This window comes from Pyxicephalus adspersus, chromosome 6, assembly GCF_032062135.1.
Source record: "Pyxicephalus adspersus chromosome 6, UCB_Pads_2.0, whole genome shotgun sequence".
NCBI lineage: Eukaryota > Metazoa > Chordata > Amphibia > Anura > Pyxicephalidae > Pyxicephalus > Pyxicephalus adspersus.
In genome coordinates this window covers 65,595,726-65,604,081 of record NC_092863.1, presented here as the reverse complement: position 1 = coordinate 65,604,081, position 8,356 = coordinate 65,595,726, and the positions used below count along the sequence as shown (strand labels likewise).

At 37.2% G+C, this 8,356-nt stretch overlaps 1 protein-coding gene across 2 annotated transcripts in view; it reads left to right on the top strand.

The window, feature by feature from the left end:
- YTHDC2 (YTH N6-methyladenosine RNA binding protein C2) overlaps nucleotides 1-8,356 on the top strand; it is a 53,647-nt gene that overhangs the window by 1,424 nt on the left and 43,867 nt on the right. The window lies entirely within an intron of this gene.

Below are 8,356 nucleotides of genomic sequence, written 5' to 3'. Positions count from 1 at the left end.
AAAAAAACATTCTATATGGATAGTAAAAAAATCAGGCAATTACAGAACTGATAGTAAATCTTTTCACACGGTCTCCTTTCTCATTCCGGACCCCTCCAGAGCTTGTTAGGGCTCCTCCAGCAATACCCAATTTGTGGCTCTCTGACAAGCAGTGAAATCCGGGAAATTGTATAGTCTCCATACAGACGGGCAATAATGGAAAGTGTATGAGAGTAGAAAGAACTGTACAGACTGTTAATTATTATTATTATTACACAGTATTTATATAGCGCCATCATATTATGCAGCGCTATACAAAGTCCATAGTCATGTCACTAGCTGCTCCTCAAAGGAGCTCACAATCTAATGTTCCCACCATAGTCATATGTCATTATCACAGTCTAAGGTAAATTTTGGTTGGAAGCCAATACACCTAACTGCATGTTTTTGGGATGTGGGAGGGAACACAAACTCCGGGGGAACCTGCAAACTCCATGCAGAGAGTGTCCTGTCCCGAGATTGGAACCTGGAACCCAGCACTGCAAAGAGTGTTACCTATGAGCCACCATGCTTCCTAGACTGCATTGTTTTGTTTTTTGGAGGGGCGAGGAACTTGAACTTGATGATAAGCTGACATGAGATGGGGTATTCCTCCTATTGTCCTCCAATATAAGGCTATGTACACATGTGCAATTGTTCTCGTCGGATAATCGGCTCAGGGCTGATATCAGAGGAGAATCTTGTGTGTGTACAGTGCCTGTCGTCCGAATGACCACCCTGGCGGATCCATGGACGACGATCAATCATAATGCAAGTGAAGGGGAGAGAGCACAGTGGGGGTGCCGCTCCGTAGTTCTCCCCTCTCCATATGGCAGAACAGTTCTGTATGTACAGCGTTTGTCCATGCATCGTGTAGTCGTTTGTCATTGGAGGGATTGTGAAAGATCCTTTCCAACGACAATTATTGCCCCTGTACGTAGCCTAACGGGCATTCTTCTCTCCAACCACAAGAGTGCAGGGGCATTACTCCAACTCTGGCAATGTAAGGCTACGTACACAATTTTTGTAGCTTCCAGTGACGGATAAATGAGTGCTGTACACACAATGCAGTCATTTATTTAAACCTCCTGACAGATCCATGAATGACATCATGGAAATTGTTGTGAAATTTATCGCCCCAAGTGTGTCATTGTCATTGGCAGCGCAGTGTGATAGTTGTGTGTGTAAAGGCTGCTTGTCATATTCTGCAGCCTAATAACTCATTGTGTTTAAACCTTTATAAACTGTTGGTTGTATTGATACGCCCACTTAGGCAGGTATTTTTTTACTGGGGAGAATTGTGCTAATATGTTTTGAGATATACACTATTGTATTATCATCAAGGGATAAAAGAAACTGCAGAATTTAGAATTGTGAAGACTTATATTTTTATGAAGATTGGTGGAAATTTAAAGTTTTCAATGTAATTTCAAAGCCCCTGAACATCCTTTTGCCACCAGAACTGGTTAGGACAGCGTTTCACAACATTTTTAAAGCAAAATTAAATTCAAAATAAAAAAAGCAGTGTGATAGTTGTGTGTGTAAAGGCTGCTTGTCATATTCTGCAGCCTAATAACTCATTGTGTTTAAACCTTTATAAACTGTTGGTTGTATTGATACGCCCACTTAGGCAGGTATTTTTTTACTGGGGAGAATTGTGCTAATATGTTTTGAGATATACACTATTATATTATCATCAAGGGATAAAAGAAACTGCAGAATTTAGAATTGTGAAGACTTATATTTTCATGAAGATTGGTGGAAATTTAAAGTTTTCAATGTAATTTCAAAGCCCCTGAACATCCTTTTGCCACCAGAAGTGGTTAGGACAGCGTTTCACAACATTTTTAAAGCAAAATTAAATTCAAAATAAAAAAATCACGGGTGCCTTAAATCTGTCGGGAGGTTTCTTCGTTTGGGTCCCGCGTCGTCCTTGTATCCGTCTTTGGCCCGGCATCCTTTCTCTTCTTCCGGGTTCTTCTTCCTATGTGACCCGATCTCGCACTGTGCAGGCAAAAGATCGTGTGACGTAGTTGGGGAGAAAGATTGCCGATCTCACTGCGCATTCGTGAGACCCAGGGCTGTGGAGTCGGTAGATAAATCCTTCGACTCCGACTCCTCAGTTTCTAGTACCCCCGAGTCAGACTCCTCTGTATTTACAGGGTTTCTCATTTTATCTTCACACTTTTGCAACCAAACTTCACCAAAAAATTTAGACCTCCCAATAATGCATAAATTATTAAATTTATTATAAAATAAAATTTATTAAATATAACACAAATTTTTTACCATAAAAAATGTTCTCAAGAAACATTAATAAAAATATATAAAAATAAATTGATGATTTGTCAAATATGTTTTTTACTTTATATAATTTTAAAATTAAATATCTTTATTTCAGGGATTTATACTAAGGTTTAAGTTAACAATATTATCAATCTTTTTATCTTCAAAGTTATCAGCTTTATATCTAGTATTGCACTTACCCCTATGGCCAGAGTTAAGTAATGCAGAATGTCAAAGAGTGGTAGACAGTTATCTGAATGGAAGTGATGCCTCCCAGATAGAAATGGTTTTCGTTTGTAATCGTACAACTATAACCAGAAATTATTTAATTAGTTGTGCGAGGAATAAAAAAATGTGACCCTCCACTTTGTCACAAGCGCAAGCATTTCATCAAGAAGCATTCCCCAATTTTATTGATGAGGTTTTAAATGTTTTTAGTGAAAAGAGTGTTAAGCATGCCATCCTAATTATGGATATTGACCCCTTTCATAAAACTAGCCAGGTAAAGAGCTTGGTTGAAAGTAAGGGACACCGACTCTTATTTTTACAACCATACTCTTTATTTCTTAATTCTTTTGAGGACAAGTTCTCTACATGTTACAAGTAGTAAGAAGAAATAGGCTAATTAATTCAGGTGCTTTATTAGAAAGCATCAATAGTGCTTTTTTTAACAATAAGCGAACAGGATTGCTTAAATTATTATACAAAAATGTTTAGTTTTTTGCCTAAATACCTAAGAGGAGAAAGCATTGTTTATTACATATTTTACTTTTAGAAACCATTAATTATTACATATTTAACTTTTATGGTAAAAATATTGTGTTATATTTATTTTTTTTAATACAATTATAGATTTATGAATAATTAGGGGATCTAATTTTTTTGTTAAGTTTGGTTGCAAAAGTGTGAAGTTTGAATGCAAAAGAATTTTTTGACAAGGGTTTGAATGCAAGTGTGAAGATAAAATGAGAAACCCTGTTAATGTATTTTCCACTTTGATTGAAAGAAGCCAACATACATGCCATTTAACCACAGAACCACTGGCTAGGAAGCTGAAGCTCTACTGTATTGGCCAGTTTAAACAAAAGGCAAAAAATTAAAACAATAAGGTTTTATTTATTGTTTTTATCAAGTGTATAAAGTAGTAGCATAGCATGCATAAAAATCAGAAACAGCAACTTTACCAGTTTAAAAATATGAACCACATTCTACACTTTGGTAGTTTTAAAACAAAAACAATGCTTAACTATATGAGCAAAAACAAAAGCTGGAAAACTTAAAACAGATTATATATTAAACTTGGAATATAGTTGTAGAGTAGAATAGCTGTTAAATGTAAACCAAAGCTAACTCAATGTAGTGTTGTTCCAAGAAACAGAATTGCTTCTGTCAGATCCTCTTTCATAGAAGCTCCTAAAAATTACTTGATTATTTTTAGAGCTGAAATGTCTTTCAACACTGACTTGGGTGGGTGGCATCGCTGTTACAGTTCTAGTCACATTCTAGTCACACTAATAATCTAGTTCTAGTTCTAGTCACACTAATAATCTCAGGATAAACAAGGATGGCTTCTTCTACAATCAGTTTCAATGAACCATCATACTTTTCTACTTCTTTTAATTCCTTAAAAAACTCCTGCTGGAATCTCTTTATTTGGACATTTTTTGGCATACATATGCAACATCACTTTACTGTTGAAAGTTCCATTTTGTAGGAATCAAAGTCTAATTTTTCATTTGAAGAGGATGATCCTGAGTTACCAGTGCTTATAGCTTCATCGAGTGGTGGTGTTTCAGGTAGTAATACCTTCATGCGAACTGCTACATCATAGAGGGCCTGTTTTCCAGTATCAGTCTGGTCATCGCTCAACAAAATTCGGCTCATTGGATCAACATAAAAATCAGCTAACAAGATTTTTTATCCAGTAAGAGATTCTCTCTTTTTTTCATTGAAGATACAATGCCATCAGCTATTAACCCTCCACTTTTGTTCAGGCAATATATCAAGCTCTTCGATTTCATGAAGAATTTACCAAGTGTTAAGTCTTCAGATTGCAAACTCTTGGTGACAGTAAAGGGGTTAGAAAGTAGATTTTCCAGTGCCTTTACTTGTGTCCACTGGCTTTCAGGTAATAAAACATTTCATTGTCCAGTTCATCAAGAAAGTCTTTTAGTTCAAGCAAACGCTTTACCATCAAATACGTGCTGCCCCAGCGTGTTGTTTGATCCAAAATGGCTCCTTTTTCTGCACGTCTTTTCTAGATGGCATCTGTTTTAGTGGCCCTGGCTGCAAGAGTTACTTGCCTCAATTTTCCAATTAGAGTAGCTGCATGAGCATGTCATGACTATCCATCTCTTATTGCAAGTTGCAGAGTATGAACAGCACAACACATATGTTAACTAGTAGTAAGCTTAGATGCTTCTTCAACAATGTTATCCAAAATGTCAATATTCTCTTCGCTTTCACTTTCTCCAATACTTGCAGAGTCTTCCTTTAATATCTGTCAGTCACCTTCTTCTACTTTATTCATTTCATCAATTGTGCTCAACATATTAGAAGCATTATCTGTCACAATACACAGAATCTGTTCCATTTTAATTTTAAAATCTTCCAGAACATACTCCACTACTCAAGATAGTCTCTGCAGTGCTCAACCCAGAAATTTTTTTAAGCCGGGTGGGAAGACATTTTAGGTGGGTGGCAGCCCCTGTATTGTGACCAAACTCTCTTTGGTAACCACCCAAAAACAGCCGGGTGGGTGCTGAAAAGTGCCGGGTGGTGCGCGCAGCCAAAAGTGACTGGGGAGAACCCTGCTCTGGTGTGATGTGCCTCGGTGTCTTTTACTCCGAAGGTTCGCGTTCTTGTTTTATTATTTTCATCATGAAATCTAACATTAATAGCAAAATAATTGACTCTGTCACATGTGCATGCATCCATTTTTATAAAGACAAAATGTCCCTACAGACCTTTTGGTAGTTTTTCTTTTTTACATTTGTTCTCTTCAATTATACGTTTCCTTATACTTTTTTCTTTCTAGACAAACACCAAGTTTTTTAGCCATTTCTCCATTTAGGCCTAAAAAGGCCGGTAGTGAAAAGAAGGATAGTGGTGCACGATTGTTTACTACCATTTCAATAATGTAGTTTTTGATTTTTCTGGTGTCATTGGTATGGTAACTTTGTCAGTTATAAAGAATCTTCTTAGTTGTGTTTGGTCTCCAGTAGATTTCTGAACATTTTTTATCGCAGAAGTAGAAGGAACTGCACTTAACTAACTTCCTAGCATCATTAGGTGGTATGCAAAATGATGTTAAAGTTCAGCCCTGGATGGGAGCATATATGGAGAGTGCAGACAGGACACCTGAACACACATCAGGCCATAGCACTCACCTACACGTATATCATTACGCTTATTTACACTCAAGTGAACCTTTTAAACACATTATATCTGAAATAAAATGAAAACACTTTTTGTTATGTAGATAATCTTGATTACAATAATGTGAATGTCAGGTGGAATATTAGCCCAGCTGAACTTCACACTAATAGAAATACAACTATGCACTGGGCTTTATTCTTACATCAGAGAAGTACTTAATTATGACTATTGTTTGTGAAATAGGACATTGGAACTTGCTATATTTTTTTAATATAAATTAAATTTATCAGGAGTCGGAGTCGGCACATTTTTGTCGACTCTGACTCCGGGTACCCAAAATTGTCTCCGACTCCTCGACAATTTTTCTCTTCCATTAAAGAATGGGCATCCAAGAGCCTCCGGAATGTGTGACATAGGTATCCCGGGAGGCTTTGCGCTCCCATTCTGCTTGATTACAATACAAAAACCACAATTTTTACATTAAATAAAAGGGTTGCCTACCCTTTTAGGTAAAGTAAAAATTTTGAGTTTACGTCTGCTTTAACATGAGAGAACTCTGAAAAAACGTTTAGGTCTTTTGGAGAACCCCGGCTATAATTACTGTATCCCTAGCTCACAGTACATTAGTGTAGTGCTCCAGGAGGAAAAAGGCTCTTACATTGCTGGCCAGTGGGAAAAATGTCACCCTTACAGATAGATAAACATATCATTGGTGTCATATAAATGGACCTAAAAAGCACAGTTAATTGAGAAACACTGGGTTAGAGGGAGTTGGATGGGAATCAATGTCACCACTCACTTTGATTTACAGATAATCTACATTAATTTTATTTTCCTTCACCTGACATGTTCTCACCAGTACACCTGTCCAAGGTTTTTATTTCCTCATGTTAGAATCTCCAGCATGGAGTACAGCACAGTAGCAGGGACATCACTAAATCTCATTCTTTATCTCCTGAGATAAGCAGTCTGAAGCAGCAGTGCTTTATATTGGCTGTCACCAAAATTTGTTTTTTGGTGCGCCCCCAGTGGGATCAGGAGAAGGACTCTGCTGGGGGGCCGCACCGGACCATATCTCCTATAAAGATTGCAGGCTCAGGGCGGTGGGTGGGTTCTGGCATCATGACGTCACTCTGGGGGAAGTTTCTTCCCCTTTGAGTGATACACGGCTCCCCGCGCATGCGAGGTGCAGAGTCTGTACATTTAGTGGTCCCTGTGGTCCAAAAGGTTGGCGACCACTGATTTATATCATCGAGTTATCATAGGACGTTTGTAGGGGAAAGTGTTGACAGTTTTTATGTTACTGAATAGGCACTGTTCACATTATGTTCCCTATACCATAGCACATATTCACGTTTTAAGTTACAGCTTAAGAAGAACAATTATTTGAACTGTGTTTTGGTTCAGTAGTAGACTTATCAGTTAAGCAAAATTGGACATAAACTGCAAAATATTCCTTTGCTCTGCATCTTCTGTTATGTGAGCACAAATCTTAGGAGTGGATATAGTACAGAAGCTGGAGTCTATGCATCAAGTTATACCAGACATTCCCAGCCAGGGTTCCTCCAGAAGTTGCCAGGGGCTCCCAGGGCTGCGATTTACTGACCTCTGATAATGATTACTGCATAGTTCTGGGGTCAGTAACATTTGACAGAGCCAGCTGTATAAAACCAACGACCACACTAGCTGGCTGTGAAGGTGGCATTCTGACAATGATGTAAAAGTGACATTTTCCCACTGGCAACCAATACAAATAGCATTTTTTCTAATAATGAAAGCAAAGAATCCCTGCCACTTGAAATTTATTTTAAAGGTTCCTTAGGGGTAAGAAATAGGTAAGCCCATTCCATCGCATGGTCAACCAGCAGGACCTGGGTCGGCTGATAGATTTATTCTTGCAGGAACAGAGACTGTAAATGTCACCTGTCTCTTAGTAATTCAATTAGGGGTAGAAATAAAATAATAAAAAAGAAAACCTGAGTTAACTAGATGATTAGTGTAATTAGTTTTATCTGACTACAAAAAAGATGATTCTGAGTAATATTTTATTTCTTAAAAGCATTGTGTTTTAGTGAGTTTATATTTTGCATTGTTTTTGCAGTATTATTGCAGCATAGTGAAGTTTCATGCAGATGATAAAAAACACCATTGAAATGCAACTGGATATTCTTTACAATAAATAGTAAAATAAATTTTTACATACTACCTGCATACATGACTGTTCCTATCTGATATCATCCCCTGCACAGTTACACAGATTGGGAAAATGTAGAGACTGTACTAGCCAGTCATGCTCTTCTGCCTTCACATATGCTAACACAAGAAGAAAGAATATGGAGACAGCTAGGGGCTTTTTAGTGTGGTTTTGCCCTCTTGAGATATAATATTTATAAAATTACATTTACGATCACCAACCAAAGTCACTGAGTGCTGGGTGAATGCAGTTGAAATTGCCATGTAAACTGTAAGAAGCAATTGGCTTAAGAGGTTCAGTTTCACTTTAAGGCCACAAACCTAAAAAAAAAATAAAAAATCCTAAATTCCTAAATTCCTTTATATAAATGAGTGTCTTTTCCAGAATTGTTTATTCTTTGCTGTAGATTTGTTGACTTCATGTAATATATATGTTCATGTTTTACAAAATACATATTTATAAACTCTGGGATGAAATGAC